We start from the raw sequence: 24,524 nt of genomic DNA, 5'->3' as shown, positions 1-24,524 counted from the left end.
TCTTAATTTCAAATACATGTGCATGATTTCAAAATTTCAAATACATGTGCATGATTTCAAAATATCAAATTGAAAATCAAGGTCAAGTTCTAAATATATTCAAATAACAAATTGAATTAAAATAAATTCAATATTTAAATTAAATCTCATGCAAAGAACAAAGTCAAAGTACAAACACGTGCTAAATTAATTAATTCAATTAATTAATTAATTAAATCAATTATCTTTTCAATTCCTATTTCTATCTTTTAGTTAGCTTTTTTCCAAAAAGCTCTCAATCAACTTTCAACCACTTAACTATTCAATCTATTTTAATTAATCATTTCAATTAATTGATTAATTACATATTTTCTTTAATTCTCTCCAATCATTCTTTTTCTATCTTTTAATTAGCTTTTTTCTAAATAAAGTTTTCTTTGTCATCAATCAATTATCCTCCAATCACCCTTTTTCATCTTTCAATCAACTTTTTTCTCAATCAGTTAACTCATTTAATCTATTTAATCAATTATGTTCCACCTCCAAATTAGCAGTTCAACTATCAATCAGCATGTGAGCTCACCTAGGTTCCACCTCTTGATCAATCTGTTCCACCTCTCAATCAGTTCTCATCCAAAAATCTATAAATTGACCATTCAATTCTTTACAATTCCCCTGAATCACGAAATTTGAATCTTTGTGTCACACAATATCTGAGAGACACCATACCACAAAGAAGAGAAGAGCAATGGAAGCTATATGTTGATTGATAAACTTTACATTCCTGTTTCTTATACCACAAAGAAGAGAAGAGCAATGGAGCAATGGAAGCTATATGTTGATTGATAAACTTTACATTCCTGTTTCTTATACCACAAAGAAGAGAAGAGCAATGGAAGCTATATGTTGATTGATAAACTTTACATTCATGTTTCTTACTTTTGGATTATTTCATTGCGTTTTTGTTTGAATTCTATTAGGATAGGGATTCGTGATTTCCCTTTTATTCCTCGTTGATTACATTATGAATTTTAGCATATGACACTTTTCACATCATATCTGCTCATATCAAAATTTGTTGCCGCATTAAGACCTCTAAATTTGATGGCAGCAATGACATATGCTTCAGCAACCTTTTCTTGTGTACCTATCAAGTTAATCAAGTGAGAACATGAAATGGAAAAATAACTAATGTCTTAATATTTTTCTTTGAAGAGTTATATTATAAAAATATAATGCCATGTCATAAAACCATACAAGAGTAATTAAATAGAGAGAAGAGATGATTGTCAATATTCAGTAATAATAAACAACAAAGTAATAAGATGCTATGGTAATGAGGAGCTGCCGAGGGAGCAACTCAAGGTACAATGAGTTAAAACAGTGAGAAAAGAAACAGAGTATAAAAGAAAAGCTAAAGCAATCCTATTTCAATGTATGCATGGAGATATAAGCTTTAAGAAAAGAATGAAATCATGGTCATAATGCATATCAAAAAACAAATATACAGTCAATAGACCAAGGAACAATCCTAAATTCTATGATGGTGTGACATTAGCATAGGTTTAAGGTTTTTCAAAACTCCATATGACACCAAACCCTACCAAATCAAAGACAAAACAGAGCAACTAATAGAGGATAATGTCTGTTTAAGGACAGTCACATGAGGTCATTTAAAATTTTCATAGAGGCATGTTATGATCAAACACAAGGAAATGCAATCACAACTCAAAGAATAGAGAAAGGTTTTGACTTAAGGAAGCTGAAAGTGCAGTAATAGAAGACTTTTAGTCATTGTCATATTAAGTGTGAAAGAAGTCCAAATTCAAGGCAAAACAAACAATGACAATCCATAGAGACATGTGACTGTTAAATGGCAGAACAGTGACAGGTGCATAACTAAAAGAGAGTATATGAATGTACACCAGCAAAGAGGTCATGATACCTTTTCTTAGGTATTACTTTGTTTTTAACTGTTTCTTTGCCATTTCTCTACCCATTTAAGATTTATATTGACTATTTCTATTTGATCATGTGCAGAGCAATCATGGAAAGTGTGATTGATTATTGCTCAAGGAATGCCCTATGCCCTGTTGTTGTTAACAAGAAGGATTTGTAAGGTTGAAAAAGAAAATTATGCCCTTCTTGAATTTACTTGGATTATGTAGGAGGTGTATATGAACCACAGGTTTCAAGAAACAAAACTGCAGGCCATGATAAGGCTTGTCAACTAGGAAACATTTGCAGTGCCACAACACTTTCTTTTCAATTTTCCCTAAAACACTATGATAAAAGCCCTTAATCACGCTTCAAGTTTACTTGTATAGAGCTAAATGAAAGTAAATTTTCACTTTATCTTGTTGGACATGCATCACTTTGAATCTTCCAAGTAAGACAACTATACAACAAATTGCATGCCTAGTGGATGAGTCTTTTGTATTTAAATCATTTATACTCTTTGATATTTTATATTGATGAGAGTATAGAATTGAAAATGGACGGATCCGATCTGATCCAATGCACAGAAAATGATCTTCTAGCCTCTAGTCACTCGTTTTGGATTGAAAAAGACAGGCCTAAATACATCATTTAAATAACATATCTTTACAAATTTAGTCAACAGATCATAAGCTTCCAATACCATTCTAGCATAAACCATACCTAAAATTTTTTAAAGGATAGAAACAATTCATGATAGGCTCTCATGGTCATGCAAAATAAGAATCCAGTCATAGGTTGTAGGGATGATAAAAAATTTCAAGCACAGTGAAAGCCACCATAGGACATTTAAGAGGTTAAAGGGACGGCTCTAATAGCACAAAATGTAGCAGGGTTGATAATGATTATCAGTGATATACAATGAGAAACAGTTCATGAAAAGAGTACAAAGGCCCTAGACATTCCTCAGAATCATGAAGGATAGAGAATGAAAACACAAAAGCAAGAGAAGCAAGTCTCAGACCTTTGTGGCAGATTTGCAGTCTGCAACAATTTCATTTCCTCAAAAATATCAATTAACAATAAAAATTGATTTCTTTCTCACTCATGGGAAACAATGATAGAACATTAGATCCCAAGGGGCTTAAAAAATAATATGTTGATCTCGTAAGCTCAACTCCCCTCCTTTATTTTTGTTCTTTTTATTTAGAATGACTGAACAGTATTTGATTGTTACTCCAAGGAATTTATAATCTTCATGTTTTAGTTAGTGAACCACTATCAGGAAAAAAGATCAAAGAGTGAGTGAAATGATTTTTCTGTTTAAACTGGAAGTATATAATCATAAGAAATCTATTATGACAGAAGGTCCAAATTTTTGTTTTTTATGAATAATATCTGTCTTCTTGAAATAGGGTTACACATTTCATAAAAAAGTGGATACTCCATCAACTCCATTTCTGTCTTCTTGAATTAGGGTTACACATTTCATAAAGCAACTCCATCAAAATCCTCTAAGTTTTGAGAATTATGTTGGTTATTTTTTATTAAATGCTTTGAGAATCTTCATGGTATTGCTTTTTGAAATCTCAAAAGTCTTTGATTAAATTCTTAGAGGATTTTGACGGAGTTGCTTTTTAAAATCTCATTTTTTTTATTAAATGCTTTGTGTCTTTTGATGGTGTTGAGAAAAATGGGAGCATATACCGATTGAGGAAGTTTTTGAGGAGCTGAAGTGCAATAGAGATGGGCTGTCTTCTGAGGAAGGAGAAACTCGCCTTATAATTTTTGGTCATGTTATCCAATTTAGTCTTTATACCCTATTTGCTCTTATCGAGTCATTTTTATAGCTTCTCAAGCCTTAGGTGAGTCACATCTAAGCACATAAAGGTGTATTAATTCTGAGTCATTTAGTTGAAACCTTAGATCTAAGGGCGTATGTGTCTGGTTTCATTAATTTTCTCACTTTGAATTGTTTTAAATAATGAAAAAGGAGATTTTTATTTTCTTTTTGTATTCATTGCAAAGTTTTTCAGAAACTTATTACTTTGTGAGAGGACCGCATGTCTTGTGAGAAAGTGAAGTTTGATTTTTCAAAAAAGAAAGCTTTAGAGGGAAAAACCTAAAGCTTAGCCATTCATCATCAGCCCAAAGCCCAAGTAAAGTGCAATTTTCTAATCCTTGGTTAGGGGAAGTAAGAACTCAATTTCATGAGGAGTTAGCATCATTTACAGAGAGAGAAGCCCTAAAAAATAGCAGAAAACAGTGGGAAGAAGCACGTTTTTTATTATTTAAAAGTAGTCCTCGGGAAGTGAACATCAGATCTTCAAAGAGTTATGTCAAATCAAATGAGAAGTAGCGGGTTTTATTCAAAGGATATTTGTTTTAATGCAAGAACAACAGTCTCAAGGAGTAGGACAACAGTTTCATCATGAAAAGATAGTCAAATCCATGAAGAACAACGGATTCCATTAAGTGGACAACAATTTATTACAGGAAGACAACAGTTTCAAGATGAAGAGTAATAAGGAATAGCAGTTGAATGAGTGAAGGTAGGGTTTTAAGCATAACCTACGAATCCCAATCTATAAAGATTATTTCTTTATTTTGCTTCATAAGAATAAACTATTTCATTTATTGAAAGCAAGCTTCTACTGTTACAAAGCATGAAATGTTTCAATATCATTGTTGTTTGTCTTGGAATTCTGTGTGTTGAGTCTTTTGAAAGGATGCTGAACAATGTGCTTATGATAGTCATTTTGTTACAAAGTCAGTTTAAAAGTTAAGAGTCAAGGTACCAAAGCAGAAGTTAAGGACATAATACATAATAAATGAAAGCCAATGGAATCTAGCAGTGTAAAAGGCATTGCTTGCCAATTCAAGATAATGTCAGCCTTGCCAAGGAAAGTGTACAGGGTTTGAAGAAGACAGTGTTTTCAATTTTAATGTTCTCCAAAATGTTAATAATACATGAAAAGACAGTGGGCATGTTAAAAGGATGGATACTCATATACCCTTCATGATAGTGTAGAGGAGAACAATGCATAGCTATCATATGCATACAAGATAATAAAGGTGAGTCTAATCTTTGAAGAAGACAATATCAAAGCTACAATAGTAACACATGATTATAACAGTCAAAAAAATTCCAAAGGATAGTCATAATGATGAAAGAATATGAGTTTCACAGTCCAATAGCATTGTAGGAGGATAGTCTTGTTGATCAATGATAGTTGGTGTCAAAGGTAGAACAGTGAACATCTTTAGCAATCCATAGAAATAGAGCAAAAGACACATAATACAGAGCATTGAATCGGTCACAAAAGATACAAAAACAGTGACAAATGAAGAATATTGTCATTATTAGATCAATAGGGAATGTGACAATCTTTAGAGTGTTGTCCATTTTGACAAAGGAGTTCAAAACTGTGAACATTACCTTCATCTAAGACAGTCATATTACCGTAGAGAGGGTGTTGAGCACAAAGTATCGCATGAGATATAGAACCCATGCCAAGAAGAGAAGTACATACGATATAATGATAAAAGGTTCAATAGCAAGAATATAGTTTATCACTTTCATGTGTGAGAATATCAATTGCAGAGGTAGGTTTGTAGCATACATTGACAAGATAATAAGACGAGCATAGTTCAAAGATAGTGATTTAGAAGAGGCAGTCCCATCACAGAGGAATGGTCATCAAAGCAACTGACAGAGTGAAAGAAGGAATAACACGGTCCCAATTTGGCCAAGATTGTGACTCTAGAAGCACCCATGAAAGGGTATATATATATAGTGTTCAATGCCAAAAGTGTTGTAGGGCAGTCATGATCAAAGTAGCCATGAAACAAATCATAGTGAGATATCAAGTAGAAGTCATCATAGAAAAGTGCAGGTCTGAGAGAATACAATATTATCTCTTTATGTTTGAGATAATTTAGAAGAGCTTATGACACTTGAGGAGTAAGAGCAGAAACTAGGGTGAACAGTTTAAAAAAGAATCGCAATGACAACCCCATAGAATAAAATTGTATCTTAAATGGAATCAGTCACAATACACAGTATTAAGGTTTTTTAAAGCATGTGATTGTCACATTCACAGTGAAGATTAAGACAATAGTCACTCAACATCAAAGGGATTCACAACCTAATAAAGAGATTTGACAGTCATCTTAATGACCTATGAACTATCACAAACTCGGAGCAAGCCATAAGGACAGTCATACCACTTCCAATGGAAACACAGAGGTGTCCTTGTCAAAAAGACAAGAGACTGTTGTAAGACCAAGAAGGGTCATGAGGAGAGTGTGTTATTATCAAGAGGCAAGGTTTCATCAAATGAATAATAATATACAAATAGATACATAATAGCAGCCATGCCATAAGTGCAACCTTATGATAGTAAGGAAATAAGGACAATAATGGAAGATGTCACAATCTAAGGTCACAACCTTAAGATTCCCATTAACATACAATCTCAGAGAAAGTAGCAGCGGTAGTATATAGTATGGAAAAAGACACATGTACAGTCCAAAGGCAAAGATAGCTTGTTGATGGTGTTAGAATGTGATATAATAGTGAATGCAACCCTTTGACAACATATATAAGGTCAAAACTCAGGTAAGCAGTCTCACAGAGATCAATAATTTAAAGTGTGGAACTGAAAAGAGGTAAACAAAGATCAACCATTCACAATCCTAAGGGACGGTCTATTCAAGATCATTGTCATTTGAAGACAACTTAATAGCCACAAAAAGAGATTCATGACAGTGCCACAGTCATGTAAAGGCAGCCTTCAAAGCCATGACAAGGTCAAGGAAATGTGAAAGGATGCAAGTTAAAAAGAAAACCCAGTTGACAGAGATACACAGTCTACTAGAAAAAGGAGGACAAGGTTCAATGAAGAATCTAGGATCCCACTAAAATGCATAAGGTTTTATGAACTCTTAGCATTATTTCCATAAGGATCATAATAGAGCCTTATGAATGATGGAGCAGGGTAACAAAGGTTTAAAGTTTGTCACAAAGGTAGTAGTGACACAAAGATTAGAGATGTTGACAACTATAACAGTAACCTCAGAACAGGGGTCAAGAGAAGATCATTGTTTTGTTACAGTAGTTCAAAGGATCAATGTCAAGCCACATAGAAGCAATCATACAATGACAGAGTCATAGTGAAAAGAGCATCCCTATGCACAGTGAGAAAATAGCAGCATAAGAAGAATAGTAACATGGAATGAGGTCAATCAATGTCATGCTTTCCTTACCACAGTCATTATAGCAGCATCAAATTACCAAGGTCAGTGGTCTCAGACAAAGTCAAGAGGCAATTCAAATTTTAGATGGTCATTCATGAAGGATAATTAAGGGTGCAACCAAGTTCAAATTTCAAAATGAGTCAAGAGGGCGGCTAGAAGCAAATCCCTGTGACAACACATCCCAATAAACTAGAAGAGAAAATGGTTGGTGATAAAACTAAATACTTCATAAAACATACATATGGTTGCAATTATGTTTAATCTATCTAGGTTATAAAAACATGAACCATAGCATGCAATGGGGTTGGTGATATAGCACTTACATGCAAGGGGGTTTAGAAGTTAAACCAGATTCATCAATATACCATAATGAACTGAATGTGTGTGCATCCAACATTTTCTATATTGAAAAAGGTTTAGAAATTAGACCTTAAATTTTAGTCTAGTGAAGATTCAAATATTTGAAATGAAAGAATGTGGAAATAAATGCAGAAATAAGAAAAACTAGAAATTGTTCATTTTTCATACTGAATTCTTCTTGTTGGACTATTAGGAAAGCAAAACTCTCAAGTTTCTGGGTTTTATGTGGAATCCCCTATCATGGGTCATGGAGGCTACTGCAATAATGGCTATTGCCTTGGCAAACGGAAATGTAAGTTTAATGGATAAATAATATTCTGTAAACATTTTAATATTATCTACTATATTATGGAGAACCAGTAGAAGTAGTTTAGATTAGTTGTTGAATGGATTTTCAATATATATTGCTTGTTTTGCATATATTCAAAAAATTTGTGACATGAAAGAAAAACAATTACTCATGCTGGCTTTAATTAATGATGGGAGTTTAAATCAAAAGCGTAGAAACTATGATTGTGGGGAAAACCTCCAGATTGGAAAGATTTCATCAGAACAGTTGTGTTGCTTGTGATCAACTCAACTATAAGATTCATTGAAGAAAATAATGCAGGCAATGATGTTGCTTCTCTAATGGCCCATTTAGCTCCCAAGACCAAGGTGATATTATTTAATTATGAGCCCATATATCATGACAGACAGTTAAGTATAGGGAAAGTTGCATGAAGATTGCATTGATGAACTATTATGTTGTCATTGATGTCAATTATAACCGGTAATAATGTTGTAATAATGTTGTTTTGCAACCGGTAGGAGAGCTTGTGAAAGAAACCGGTATCACTAGAGAAGAAGTGAGATCAACTGGTAAACCCTACCTGTTGATATGCTAAACCCTAACCGATGAATTTTGGTAAATCATTTGTATTGGTTTATGATCAAATGATGAGCGGTAATGATTATGCCACGTATGCATGTTGTATGAGATGAAGTTTCAAATGGTTTTTGGCACGTAGAGATAACGGTTTTATCTTGGGAATGAGCAAGTTCATTGCATGTAATGGAAACCACGTGATGAGTTACAGGGTTCGATGAAGTGGTGATCAAGGAGCGATTGATGTTGTCTTGAATGATGTGCAATGATTGCTATGTAATCCAATGGTCATACTTGAACTGATTTGTTTGTAATCTCTATGAGATCTTTGGTTTGTGATGTGTTACCGACCTATTGTTTTGCTTATAAGGTCGATGAGTTGCTTTGTTGTAATCTTGGCAATTTTGGTTGAATATAAGAGTGATTGGTTGTCGAACCAGATGATGTATCTATAGTATGTGTAAAGGCAGATAGGATCATGAAAAGGATCTGATCAAGTAGAGTAGTGCTATTCACCAGATCAGCAAACCCCTGTTGTTCTCTAACAATTACAACAGTCAAATCCTTTAACCGGGTAAGCTCTAACAAGCTTAGTGCTATCTAAATCCTCTAACCAAGTGATCCATTAGCTTGGATTTCAAATCCTCTACCAAGGTTACTCCTAATAGGGTATTGCTTCTAATAGGGCATTATAATCAATCCCTTAACCGGGTGGTCCCTAACAGGATCTGTTCTTAACAAGATTTATTGTAAACCTTTAACAGGCTTGGCTCCTAACAGGGCGAACTTCAGAAGATTTCAGAATACTTGTGGGTATTCATCCCCACCGTGGTTTTTCCCATCTAGGTTTCCACGTCAAAATCATTGTGTCAAGTGGTGAATGTTTTTGTGATTATGTTTGATATGGTTAATTTGCTTAACAACTAAATCCACTTAGATATGATGTGATGACCGACAACAATCTAAAATGTGCTTTTACTTTTGTCAGTAAAGTATTTGGATGTTTTGGTTAAAAGGTTTGAGAGTTTGAGAGTTGTTCTATTGTTATGATAGTCAACCGGTTTACTTGATAGTGATATTGCATTTGTAGTTCAGTGATCGAACCAGTCAGTTTTGAGTTTGTCTTGAGAGGTTGTTTTGTTTGGTGAAAAGTTAATGTCAGTTTTATATCTACTGATTTACGCCCCCCCCCCCTCTCAGTAGTTTACCAGATCCTTATTGATTCATCATACCATCAATTGGTATCAGAGCATTTTAGGTCCTCTAAGGTCTAAGCCTAACAGCTTGAGGTAAATATCTTGAAAAACATGATGAAGAAAGAAGGTCCGAAGTTTAATAGGGAAAACTACAGAATATGGAGTGATAGAATGAAAATCTATATCAAGAGTCTAGGAAGTCAATACTGGGAACATGTTGGTACTCAATATGTTGCACCTAGTGGGACTATGTCTGATGATCAAAAGAAAGAGCAACAAGAAAATAATCAAGCATTGGAGGCCATTATCAGTTCTTTGTCTGATTCAGAGTATGTTGATGTCCATGGTCTGGAGACTACTTATGAGGTGTGGAAGAAACTTGATGAAATCTATAGCGGTGATGAGCATGTGAAGATTGCCAAAGAAGAGAGTCTGAGAGGAAAATTTGATGACATGCGGATGGCTGAAGGTGAGAATATACAACAATATGGTCAGAAAATCAAAGAGATGGTGAGTTAAAGAGTGTTGGTGGTAAAGTGGAGGATGCCATAGTGGTTAGAAAGGTGTTGAGAACCCTTCTACCGGTCTACGTTATCCGAGTTGCAGCCATTCAAGAGCTAAAGTCTATTGATAAAACTAAGTTAACCCTTGACTCCATCATTGGTAAGCTTACTGCATTTGAATTAAATGGTTATGATGGTAGTGTTCAGAAATCTGAATCTGCATTTAGAGCTTCAGTTTCTAACCCTCCTATGAGGAAAAGTAGAGATGTCAGACACAATTATGAATCTAGTTCCAGTAGAGAAGTTGATGATGAAGACAGTTTGATTGAGCTTGAAGCATTGTTGGCCAAGCGGTTGTCTAGAGCTACCGGTAAGTACAAAGGTAAATTACTTTTAAAATGTTTTGCATGCAACAAGATTGGACACATTGCAACTAACTGTCCTAATGGTGACAATGAGCATAAGCATGAGAAGTACAAGAAGTACAAAGGAAAAGGCAAAAGAGATTGTATCATTGCAGTTGATGGTGGTATCACTGATGAGGAATCTGAGGGAGATGCTAATGAAGACATTGTCTTTGTAGCCATTAAAGAGGAGAAATCTGATTAGAAAGAATTAGTTTCTCGCATGGATAGTTCTGATGATTGGATCATTGATAGTGGTTGTTCATACCACATGACTGGTGACTGGAGAAAATTTCTTACATTGAAGGAATTTGATGGAGGAGTTATGAGATTTGGAAATGACTCACCCTGCATGGTAAAAGGAAAGGGAACTATTTATCTTAATGAAGGAGCAGTGCAGATGATGTTTACTGGGTTGAAGGATTAAAGCAAAAAAATTTAAGTGTATCTCAACTCGATAACAGAGGTTTATCCATTGGAATTTAAGAATGAAATGTGCAAAATCTATGGGAGCAAAGGTGAACTGATTGCAACTGGCAAGCAGACAAAAGGTAACCTATTTCACTTGAATCCTAAAGTCAACAACTGTTTAATTACTAAAATAGATGATAGTTGGCTTTGACATCGGAGATTTTGTCACATAAATTTTGATAACATTGTTAAGATTAGTAAGTCCAAGGCGGTAAGAGCTTTGCCTCAGTTGGACAAACTGGTGAATGCTCTGTGTAGGGAATATTAGTTAGGAAAGATGACATCCTCAACTTTTAAGAGCAAATCTTTTTTAGCGGAACATTTGCTAGATTTGGTTCATACAGACCTCTGTGGACCAATAAGGACTTAAAGTATTCAAGGTGACAGATATTTTATGATCTTCACTGATGATTACTCAAGAATGATGTGGGTCACATTCTTGAAGGATAAAACAGAAGCCTTTGGTGAGTTCAAGGCATTCAAAGCCTTAGCTGAAAAGGAAAGTGGTAAGAAGATAAAGTGTCTGAGGACTAATCAAGGAGGTGAGTTTACTTCAAAGGATTTCACTAGATATTGTGAAGACAATGGAATAAAGAGGCAGCTTTCTGCACCGAGGACACCATAGCAGAATGGTATTGCAGATAGGAACAACCGATCAGTTGTTGAAGCTGCTAGAATGATGCTTATATAAGGAGTAGCAAAAACTTTATGGAGAGAAGTTGTCTACACAACTGTCTACACTATGAACCAGATATTGGTAAAAAGAGGAAAGGATAAAACTCCTTATGAATACTGGTATGGTAGATCACCTAATGTCATTTATTTTAAGATTTTTGGCAGTAAATGTTTTATCAAAAGAGGTGATTATGTTAGTAAGTTTGAGGCTAAAAGTGATGAAGGTATATTCCTTGGTTACTCCACCAAGAGTAAGGCTTGCAAATGTTACAACAACTGGACACAGAGAATCATTGAAAGTGTTGATGTCTGAGCGGATGAATGATGTTGTACCAGTTCAATCGGAATAGGTAGATTCAGAAGAAGAGGATGATAGTGAAGAAGAAGAACTTGAAGATAATGATCATGTCATTCCAAGGTATGTGAGACTCAATCATAATCCTGACCAGATTATTGGAGATAAAGATGCTAGAGTGTTGACCAGGAGAATAATTAGAGAGAATTCTTGCATGATATCCACTATTGAGCTTAGAACTGTTAAGGAAGCATTTGGAGATGATCATTGGATTAAAGCAAAGCTATGGAGGAGGAGCTTGACCAGATTGAGAAGAACAATACATAGACCCTAGCACACAAACCGGTGAATAAAAATGTGATAGGTACTAAATAGGTATTCAGGAACAAACTGAATGAAGATGGAGTAGTAGTAAAAAACAAAGCTAGATTGGTATGCAAAGGTTATGCACAGGAAGAAGGTGAAAACTATGGTGAGACATTTGCACCAGTTGTTAGATTGGAAGGTGTTAGGACTCTACTTGCATTTGCAACATATAAGGGATTTAAAGTATATCAAATGGATATGAAGTCAACATTTCTAAATGGAATACTGGAAGAAGAAGTATACATTTAGAAGCCAGATGGTTATACTTTGACTGATGCAAAAGATATGGTGTGTAAACTGCACAAGGCACTATATGGTTTGAAGCAAGCACCAAGAGCATGGTATGAAAGAATACATGTACACCTGATGAAGATAGGTTTTCAGAGAACCAGTGAAGACAACAATATATATCTCAAATCTGAAGGAGATAAGATACTAGTTAGTGAAGTGTTTGTGGATGATATCATATTTGGAGGCAATGATGACATGAGTGATGACTTTGCAAATGAGATGAAAAGTGAATTTGGAATGTCTCTAGTAGGTGAGATAAGATTCTTCATAGGTTTGCAAATTCAGTAGATGAAGAGTGGTATTTTCATCACACGGTCTAAATATGTGAAAGAGGTATTGAAGACATTTGGAATGAGTGACTATAAACTAGTTGGGACACCAATGGTTACAGGTTGTAAATTGTCTAAGGAGGATGAAGCCGCATCTGTTGATGAAAAGGAGTACAGGTCAATGATAGGGAAAATATATTATGTTGTTCACAGCAGACCGGATATTGCTCATGCAGTTGGTTTAGTTGCCAGATTTCAAAAGAATCCAAAGGAGACACACTTGATAGAAACCAATAGGATATTCAGATATTTGAAAGGTACTATTGACTATGGATTATGGTATCTATATCCAAGTAACTTTTATTTGAAGGTTTATACAGATGCAGATTGGGCAGGTAATGTTGATGATAGGAAAAGCACAACCGGTGGTGCATTCTTTCTTGGAGGAAGACTTGTTTCATGGAGTAACAAGAAGCAGAGTTGTATATCACAGTCCACTACTGAAGCTGAGTATGTTGCAGCGTATATGAATTGTACCCAGGCAATCTAGATGACACATATTCTAGAAGGATTCAAGCTGAAGATTACAAATCCTATAAAGATTTTATGTGACAACATGAGTGCAATTAATATCTCAAAGAACCCGGTGTTGCATGCTAGAACCAAGCATATTGAGCTGAAATATCATTTCTTGAGAGAAAAAGTGTAGAGTAAAGATGTGTTATTGGAGCATGTATCTACCAAGAAGCAGCTAGTGGATATCTTTACTAAACCTTTGCCTAGGACTACTTTTGAGTATCTTAGAGGTCAGCTAGGGGTTGTGCCCCTACATGAGGTCAAATGAGCATGATGTGGAATACATCAGACCCAGAGCTAATTGAAGAATCTTGAAACAGGATTGGTGTAGAGTGGAGTTATTCCATAGGGGGAGCATCAAGTTGTAGGTTGTTGATGCAGAACAGTGAAGTATTACACTCCATGTTTTACTTTCACTTTACCATTTTTGTCAAAGGGGAAGAAGAACTATATGATTATGGGGAGAAGAATTCTATGATTGACAGAGAGAAGATCTATAGCCAGTTACCAGCTGAAGACATGGAGAATCAGTTGAAGGAGAATACATGGTAAAATGTAAACTAGGATTCCTTTTCACAATCATAGCAATCAAGGGTATTGATACTTGTATTGCCATCAATGCCAAAGGGGGAGATTGTTGGCGTTTGCATGAAGATTGCATTAATGAAAATTTTATGTTGTCATTGATGTCAATTATAACCAGTAATGATGTTGTAATAATATTATTTTTCAACCAGTAGGAAAGCTTGTGAAGGAAACTGCTATTACTAGAGAAGAAGTGAGATCAACTGGTAAACCCTACCTGTTGATATGCTAAACCCTAACCGATGAAGTTTGGTGAATCGGTTATATTGGTTTATGATCAAATGATGAGCGGTAATGATTATGCCACGTATGCATGTTGTATGAGATTAAGTTTCAAATGGTTTTTGGTGTGTAGAGATAACGGTTTTATCTTGGGAATGAGCAAGTTTATTGCATGTAATGGAAACCGCATGATGAGTTACAGGGTTCGATGAAGCGGTGATCAAGGAGTGGTCGAGGTTGTCTCGAATGATGTGTAATGATTTCTATATAATCCAATGGTCATACTTGAACGGATTTGTTTGTATTCTCTATGAGATCTTAGGTTTGTGATGTGTTACAGACCTATTGTTTAGCTTATAAGGTCAATGAGTTGCTTTATTGTAATGTTGGCAATTTTGGTTGAATGTAAGAGTAATTGGTTGTCGAACCAAATGATGTATCTACAATATGTGTAAAGGCAGATAGGAGCATGAAAAGGATCTGATCAAGCAGAGTAGTGCTATTCACCAGATCAGCAAACCCATGTTGTTCTCTAACAATTACAATAGTCAAATCTCTTAACCGGGTAAGCTCTAACAAGCTTAGTGTTATCTAAATCCTCTAGCCAAGTGATCCATTAGCTTGGATTTCTCTGTCGAGGTTACTCCTAACAGGGTATTGCTTCTAATAGGGCATTATAGTCAATCCCTTAACCAGGTGGTCCCTAACAATATCCGTTCTTAATAGGACTTATTGTAAAGCTTTAACAGACTTGGCTCCTAATAGGACAAACTTCAGAAGATTTCAGAATACTTGTGGGTATTCATCCCCACCATGGTTTTTCCCATTTGGGTTTCCACGTCAAAATCATTATGTCAAGTGGTGAATGTTTTTGTGGTTATGTTTGATATGGTTAATTTTCTTAACAGCTAAATCCACTTAGATATGATGTGATGACCGACAGCAATCTGAAATGTGCTTTTACTTCTGTTCGTAAAGTATTTGGATGTTTTGGTTAAAAGGTTTGATAGTTTCAGAGTTGTTCTACTATTATTCTGTTATGATAGTCAACCGGTTTACTTGACAATGATATTGCATTTGTAGTTCAGTGTTTGAACTAGTCAGTTCTGAGTTTGTAATGTCCCCTAATTATACTTTGCCAATTAACCAACAATATCTCTGTTACTACCTTAATTAGGCATAATTAACCACATCTTATAAGAGAACTTCTTAAAAAATCATCCTCTAACTTCCTACTATTCTGTCCCTTTTCCCAGAAGAGGGTTTGGCTGTCTAGGACGCTTGAAACCAACTCTCAAGTTAGCCCAGATTACTGAACTCAGTCCAATCACCCTAGGGGCATGCAGCCTAGATTTTAGGAGGAGTCTTTCACCCTTGGGGTATCCTATCGGATGGAATTACTCCACCCCTCCCTAGCAGCCCCCATCTCCCTTGGGGATGTGGAGAAATACGGAATTAGTTTGAAGATTAGATTAGTTTTAAGAATTTCTATTACAAGACTCCGTGGACTGATTTTTTTAGTCTTATCTCAGAATGTTATAGTTAATTATTGTAGTCACATTTCAGGTATTTAAATCGATTGTATTTATTAGATTGGTGAATCTTTAATTCTGTTTATTTGTTGTACAGAACAAATCTCTAATTTATTTACATACACATATATTTGCTCAAATTTCCATTGTTCTTCCCAATATTCTTATATATATACATATATATATTATTATTATCATTATTATTGCTTTGTTTACATTGTTAATATTATTAATAAGAAAATCTTCACAAATAATAGAATCGTATTTAATGAAAGTCCTGAGTTAAGTTGTTGTTGAATACAGTCAGCAATTGAGGAAGGTATACTCACCAATAAGGTTGCTCCAGCCTGTCACCCTTTGTGCCCAGTCCTACGATCCTCTTCCCTTATTTTCTTCCTCCCCCTTTGGTTGGAAATTTGCCCATCTTAATATACCCATCAGTGTTTGAAAAGTCACACCTTCCTTTTTGAATATGGGTGTGACTTCTTTTAGGAAAGAACGCATCTTAAAAATAGATACTAATGTGTCGTTTCGTATATGACCATTATTAATATTTCTTTCTCTTTTTGTTTTTCTATGTTATTTCTTAATATAAGGTTTATATATGTTGAATGATAATATTTTAATAACATTTCTTAGTTCAATGTAGATATGGTAATATTATTAATATTGTTAGTTCACATACATTAATGTTAATATTAAGATTAATAAATATTAATATTAGTATTGATATGAATACCTAATGTTATAATCATTTCATATACAATAATAGTAATAATTCATTTATAATTTATTGAATCATTAATACATATATTAAGTGCAAGGGGAAAGAAATGGTAATAATGGTATTATTAATGTAGGGATATTACAGTTCGCCCTTCCCTAAGATTGCTTGTCCTCAAGCAATTTAAGGTTAGGATGCTCAAAAATTTCTGCTCCTTCCCATGTTGCATCTTCTTCAGGGAGCCCCTTCCATTTGATCAAATATTTTGGAATTATCTTATTCCTCAACCTCTTTTCCCTCATGTTGAGGACCCTTTCTGGTTCTAATATGAGCTTACCCTCATCATCAAGTGGAGGCAATTCTTCACACGGTATAGTATGTTGTCCAAGAACTCTCTTAAGTCGTGAAACATGGAAGACATTGTGAATTCTACTGTTTCCCGGTAATTCCAGTTCATACGCTACTTCACCAATTCTCCTCAATATTTTATAGGGGCCATAGAATCGTGGTTTAAGTTTTTCTGCTCCACTAGTTTTGATAGATGATTGCTTATATGGTTGCAGTCGTAGGAAAACCAAATCTCCAATCTCAAATGTTTGTTCAGTTCTATTCCGATCCGCATATAGCTTTTGTTGGTTCTGAGCATGATGTAAGTTATCTTTGAGAGCATTCATGATATCAATATTCTCTTGTGCAAAATCCTTAGCCCTTGGTACTCTGCTGTCTGGATGGATTAAACTCCCAAAAGAAGTAGGTTCATAACTATATAGTGCTTTGAAGGGGCTCATTCCAATGGATACATGGTATGTAGTATTATAGCAATGTTCGCCAAGGTGTAGCCATTTTACCCATGCATTTTGTTGTCCCATAACATAATTCCTCAAATATCATTCTATCCACTTATTAACAATTTCGGTTTGTCCATCGGTTTGAGGGTGATAACTTGTACTAGGTGTCAATTCGGTGCCCACTAGATGGAATAGTTCTTGCCAGAACATGCTAAGAAATCTGCTATCCCTGTCACTGACAATGTTCTTAGGCAACCCATGTAGTCTAAACACTTCTTTGAAGAAGACTTCGGCAATTTGAGGGGCTCTATATTTTGTAGATATGGCCATAAAATGTGCATATTTGGTCAGTCAATCCACTACTACGTATATGCAATCTTTCCCTTGAATTTTTGGGAGGCCTACTATGAAGTCCATGGAAATACTTTCCCATTTCTGATCTGGCACCGGCAAAGGCTGAAGTAGTCATGCTGGATGAGTTTGCTCTGCCTTATTTTGTTGGCAGGTTATGCACTCTTGGACATGTATCAATACATCCTTCTTAAGACCTTTCCAAGAATATTTTTCTCTCACCTGTTTATATGTTTTATAATATCCTGGATGTCCTACCATAGGGTTGTCATGGTATTCCCTAATAATTCTTTCCTTCATTTTCGAACTTGGTGTAAGATATATTCTATTCTTATAGAGGATGAGTTACTCTACCACTTTATAGCCTTCATGCTGTATGTTGCCTTCGATGATGTCATTTGCATGAGGATCTTTGGCATATTCTGCAATAATGGAGTGCTTCCAATCGGCCGTGATATCCGTTATGGTACATAGATAGGTTCTTCTAGATAATGCATCAGCTACCATGTTGTTTTTTCCCTTAACATATTCTATATCAAAATTTTAGGCTTGTAGTTTGCTTACCCATTTCTGTTGTTGATCGTTAAGATCCCTTTGTTGTAGGAAGAACTGTAAGTTGTTATGATCTATTTTAACCAAGAACTTCCCACAAACAAGGTATTGCCTGAATTTTGCCAAGGCATGCATAATAGCCAACATTTCCTTGTCATATATGGAGTAGAACCTCTCGGTCGTGGTGAGTTTCCTACTTTCAAAAGCAATTGGGTGCCTGTTCTGCATGAGGACTGCACCAATGCCTTCTCCTGATGCATCACATTGTAGTTCAAAAGGTAAGCCAAAGTCAGGGATGGCCAAAACAGGACATGTACTCATTGCTACTTTGAGGTTGTCAAAGGCTTGTTGGGCTTGTTCATTCCATCCAAAAGTTCCCTTTTTGGTTAGGTCCATGAGGGGAGCTGCAATCTTGGAGAATCCTTTCACAAACCTCCGGTAATAACTACATAGCCCCACAAACCCTCTTAGTTGAGTTAAGGTTTTGGGTCTAGGCCATTCCTTAGTAGCCTTGATTTATTCTTCGTCAACACTTACACCTTGTTCGCTAATCTTGTGGCCTAGGTATAGGATTTCCTTTAATCCAAATTCACATTTTGAAGCTTTGGCATATAGTGATTCTTGCTTCAGTATTCCCAATACTTCATCAATATGCTTAAGATGGTCCTCCCATGTTTTACTATATATCAAGATATCATCAAAGAATATTAACAAAAACTTCCTAAGTTGTTTCCTGAAAGTATGGTTCATACAAGACTGAAATGTAACTAGGGCATTGGTTAACCCAAAGGGAAGGACTAGGAATTCAAAGTGTCCATAGTGGCATCTGAATGTTGTCTTAGGAATATCTTCCTCCCTCACTTTGATTTGGTGGTATCCTGACCTTAGGTCGATCTTGGAGAAGTATTTGGCCCCATGGAGTTCATCTATAAGCTCGTCCACCCTTGGAATAGGATACCGATTTTTAATAGTTTTCTTATTCAATGCCCTGTAATCTATACACATTCTCATTGTTCCATCCTTCTTTTTGACAAGGACCACGGATGATGCAAAAGGGCTGGAACTAGGTTGAATGTGTCCCATCTCAAGTAATTCGTTTATAGCTTTATCTATTTCCTCTTTAAACTTTTGGGGATGTCTATAAGGAGTGGTGATTACTGGTTGTGCTCCCTTCTCTAATTCTATTATGTGTTCAAATCCTCTTTTGGGGGGTAATCCTAGAGGGATGTCATCAAAGACCTTTTTGTGCTTCTTGAGAATGGGTTTTATGTCAATGTGCACAACTCTTCCTTGGGAAGTAGACTTGTCAAGGACCAAACATTGTGCTACCCATTGTCCTTGACCTTTCCTAAATATTTACAACAAAAATAAACTTGTAAGCGTGTTTACCAAGAAACAATAGTTTGACTTTATTAATAATATTTGTGCCCCCAAACTTACCCAAAAATTCTTTCCATCTTTTTGCAAGAAACTACCTTTGAGGTCCCGTTAGGTATACCCTGCAATGTAACTTCCTTTCCTTCATGTTGAAAGCAAATTGTTAGGTTGGGAAGATCTGTCATGTAACATCCCAAGGAGTATATCCATGGTGAACCTAGGATCATATCAGCATCTAAAGGTACGACATAGAAATCTTCCTTGATGGGATGTTTGCCTAAGAGTACCTCCAGTTGTGGAACTATTTTGTTGCATTGGATCATGTCTCCAGTGGCTGTTGTTGTTGTAAACCCTCTAAAATTTTCAGTTTTGATCTTTCTTCTTGCCACTAACGCTTCACTAATGAAATTGTGGGACGCCCCACTATCCACTAGGACGATAACTCTTTGCCCTCTAAGTGTACTTCTGATGCGAAATAATTGATTTTTGCAAGTATGAGTGATGGTGGCTAAGGTTATGTGTTCATCTTCTTTGGCCCTAGCTCTTTTGTTATCATTTTCCTCCATTTCATCCTCAGAGGTTGCTTCCATCATTTGGGCTCTACCCCTTTTGGTGCATCTGTGACCTGGTTCCCATTTTTCTTTACAGTTATAACACAGTTTTTCCTTCTTTTGGCAGGAATGTCCTCATCCCCAAGGCTCTTTACATGTGTAACATAAGTTCTTTTTCTTGAGTTCATTATGACCTTCCTTAGATTGGGAGGGTTTGTGTGCTTCATTCTTTTTGAAAAAGGGTTTGCTGCTAGTTGTTGTTACTTCCAGTTTTAATGCTTTCTCAATGGCATCTTCTAAGGATAGTGGATTAAGTGCGCTCACTAACCCCTTGAGTGAGTCCTTTAAGCCTTCTACGAATAGGTAGGTAAGTCTGTCTTCTTCTATTCCTAAGACCCGGACTGAGATTTTCTGGAATTCTGTTATATAGTCCTCTATTGATCCTTGTTGTTTTAATTGTGTCAACCTTTTAAAATCTTCTTGAGGGTGTCTCCTTTCAAACCTCTTGATGAGTTTTTGTGAGAATTCTTCATACGAGGTTATATTTTGATGCCCTTGTGTGAGGAGGCCATGGTGCCACCAATCGTGGGCCAAACCTTCCAAGTGTAGGGTAGCAAATTGGACTGCATCTTCTTCTGTCATTGGGCTGAGTGTGAGATAGGTGTTTAGTTTTTGTAACCAAGCGTGAGCTGTGATTTTATTTGTCCCATCAAAGCTAGGGAGTGTTACGTTATTCACCTTATGTCTCAATTCCTTATTTGGTTGTTTTTTCCTTTTCCTAGGTACCTCTTGTCTCTTAGCTCCACAAAACTCCCTAAATGTTATGAGTTCCCTAACCTCAGGGTCCAAGTCTCTATATGCTCTAGCAATTTCCTCCATGCTATTGGAAGGAGGGTCAATTTCATCTTCTTCCCTTGGAGTATCTTCCCTGGGTAGGAACGGTGGTTGGGGTACTCTAGGTATAGATGATCCGTTATTATTTCTTGACTGATTTGAACTAACATCTCTCTCATTGGAGGGATTGTTTTTGTAGGTTGTATTCCCTATATTCTGTAGGGCCTGAAGTAGTGCTTGGTTTGTTTTTTCATTTTTTGCAATCTGATCTATGAATGTTTGATTTGTTTTCTCCATAAAGGCTCTTATTTCATTGATCATTTGTTCATTCATGGTGGATGTAGCCCTCCTAGTACGTAACATAAATTATTTTGTTCCTCAGGCTGGCAAGAACGGTTCTCTGATATCAATTGTAATGTCCCCTAATTATACTCTGCCAATTAACCAACAATATCTATGTTACTACCTTAATTAGGCATAATTAATCGCATCTTATGAGAGAACTTCTTAAAAATTCATCCTCTAATTTCCTATTGTTCCGTCCCTATTCCCAGAAGAGGGTTTGGTTGTCTAGGGCGCTTGAAACCAACTCTCAAGTTAGCCCAGATTACTGAACTCAGTCCATTCACCCTAGGGGCATGCAACCCAGATTTCAGGAGGAGTCTTTCACCCTTGGGGCATCCTATCGGATGGAATTACTCCGCCCCTCCCTAGCACCCCCCATCTCCCTTGGGGATGTGGAGAAATACGGAATTAGTTTGAAGATTAGATTAGTTTTAAGAATTTCTATTACAAGACTCCGTGGACTGATTTTTTTAGTCTTATCTCAGAATGTTATAGTTAATTATTGTAGTCACATTTCAGGTATTTAAATCCATTGTATTTATTAGATTGGTGAATCTTTAATTCTGTTTATTTGTTGTAAAGAACAGATCTCTAATTTATTTACATGCACATATATTTGCTCAGATTTTCATTGTTCTTCCCAATATTCTCATATATATATATATATATATATATATATATATATATCATTATTATTGCTTTGTTTACATTGTTAATATTATTAATAAGAAAATCTTCACAAATAATAGAATCGTATTTAATGAAAGTCCTGAGTTAAGTTGCTGTTGAATACAGTCAGCAATTGAGGAAGGTATACTCACCAATAAGGTTGCTCCAGCCTGTCACCCTTTGTCTCCAGTCCTGCGATCCTCTTCCCTTATTTTCTTCCTCCCCCTTTGGTTGGAAATTTGCCCATCTTAATATACCCGTCAGTGTTTGAAAAATCACACCTTCCTTTTTGAATATGGGTGTGATTTGAAAAATCACACCTTCCTTTTTGAATATGGGTGTGACTTCTTTTAGGAAAGAACACATCTAAAAAATAGATACTAATGTGTCGTTTCATGTATGACCATTATTAATATTTCTTTCTCTTTTTTATTTTTCTATGTTATTTCTTAATATAAGGTTTATATATGTTGAATGATAATATTTTAATAACATTTCTTAGTTCAATGTAGATAAGGTAATATTATTAATATTGTTAGTTCACATACATTAATCTTAATATTAAGATTAATAAATATTAATATTAGTATTGATATGAATACCTAATGTTATAATCATTTCATATACAATAATAGTAATAATTCATTTATAATTTATTGAATCATTAATACATATATTAAGTGCAAGGGGAAAGAAATGGTAATAATGGTATTATTAATGTAGGGATATTACAGAGTTTGTCTTGAGAGGTTGTTTTGTTTGGTGAAAAGTTTATGCCAGTTTTATATCTACTGATTCACATTATACCAATTTGGTACGCATTGAATATTTCTCACAACCTAAATAAGTAAATTGCATGATTATTCAGTTACAACATAACAGTGAGGCAATAAAATTCCTTTTACAAATCACTAGGTTTAATAAATAAATGAAAACAATAAGTTTATGATTAATCCAGATTTAATTTGGATTTGGGTTCATGAATATGTAATGGATATTCAAAAAATTAACAAGGAGGATAAGTGCACTTAGGGGTGCTTGAGGAAGATATTCTTCTTTAAGCAGAATCATAACCATCCACTTCGAGGGAACCCACAAGCCATATACAAGTTTTATTCGTAGATGAAATTTGTAAAGTTTTACATTATACATAATATACATATAGATATATATGTAAATGTATACATATAAATAAAATTGAACCCTTGGTACACCATTCCACTCTCACTTTTAGCACAATCCAATCAACTTATTGAATCCTAAAAGGTGAGAAAAGACTGCACTTAGAAAGGACTGTTATGATAGTTTTCTAGCTACAAGTGACAAACAATTTGACACACAGTGGACTGAAGATTGTATAAGAGAGTGGGCACATAATGCTAAAACAATAATGACAAAGGAGTAAGAGAACAATATGGCAAAGATGACAAACTATGAGAAGCAAAAAAGTACCAATGGATAGCTATGTAGAGCTTGTCAAGAGGAAAGCAAGTTTTCAAATATATACTTATCTTGACATGGAGACAGAGATAATGACAAAGTTTGAGTACTGTGAAATGAAAAGGGAAAACATTGGTATTGATCCTCAATTACAAAATCATGCTAATAACATTGATATCATTGTTAATAGGATGGCCACGAAATCAACAAACAGGCTAGCAGGACAACAAGTACAATTCTAAGCATGAAAATAAAGGTACAAGAAAACACCCTTAAAAACAAGATAAGAGAATGTAACAAAATTGCAATCAACTAGTGGCAATGTTACTAACAAAATAATGAGAATTAATGAAGGAATGACTATAATGGGCAAGTAAGATCAAGATAAGAGTCTCGATCAAAGCATAGAAGCCATCATACCTTTGTTGGTTATTGAAGACAACTAGCTGGGGGTTTGCAAAAGGCTAGAAAGCTCAAATGTCACCAAGGAATATGAGGAGATAGTCATATTGTAAGCTTGCAAACACTTTGTTTGGCGCAACTGCATTTATGTTTTGAGCTTGTGATTAAAAGACGAGGTTGTAATGCAATTCTATGGAAATATTAATATCATTGTCCCTCACCTCATAGAAAAAATCTTGTGAAGAAACAACAGGAGGGGGCTTCAAGTCACAAGAGCAAAAGTGATAAGAGAATTCTTCACAACAATGGAGAAGGCCTCGCCAGTGCTATCTAATAGAAGCTCCATATAGGATGGTTGCGCAAGCCCTGTCACAACCCTAACAGGGCACCCACAACCACAAGAAATGACCCCATCAACCTACAAAAAAAACACAAGACCATCATATAAAGCTGCAATGAAATGTTCCTTGAGGACATTCCTAATGGTCACAGAGGAATCAAGGCACTAGTCCTTCAGACAAGCATCGACCCAGTAGTCAGCATACCCATTTGTATCATCATCCTCTAAATCTTCATCAGCCTCTCCTCCAGCGAAGAATTTCCCACCCATAGAGGGTTTGGAATTGTACCTCTGCTTCTTCTTTGGCTCATTTTTATAATTCTTGAACAATGCGTAATTTCAATAAAAAAGAAAAAAGAAAA

The 24,524-nt window shown here is 35.4% G+C and overlaps 1 long non-coding RNA gene across 1 annotated transcript; it reads right to left on the bottom strand.

Moving 5' to 3' along the window:
- Positions 1-714: 714 nt before the first annotated feature.
- Positions 715-24,524, bottom strand: LOC131856037 (uncharacterized). Its single transcript, XR_009358154.1, has 4 exons — positions 24,368-24,524; positions 24,044-24,240; positions 23,841-23,961; positions 715-1,126 (listed from the first exon to the last, which is right to left on the bottom strand). It is a non-coding gene; the product is annotated as an uncharacterized LOC131856037 (long non-coding RNA).

The sequence above is a fragment of the Cryptomeria japonica genome, chromosome 6 (assembly GCF_030272615.1).
Source record: "Cryptomeria japonica chromosome 6, Sugi_1.0, whole genome shotgun sequence".
NCBI classification, from domain to species: Eukaryota; Viridiplantae; Streptophyta; class Pinopsida; order Cupressales; family Cupressaceae; genus Cryptomeria; species Cryptomeria japonica.
Note: the sequence above shows the minus strand (reverse complement) of the source record. Positions and strands in the feature narration are given on the sequence as shown.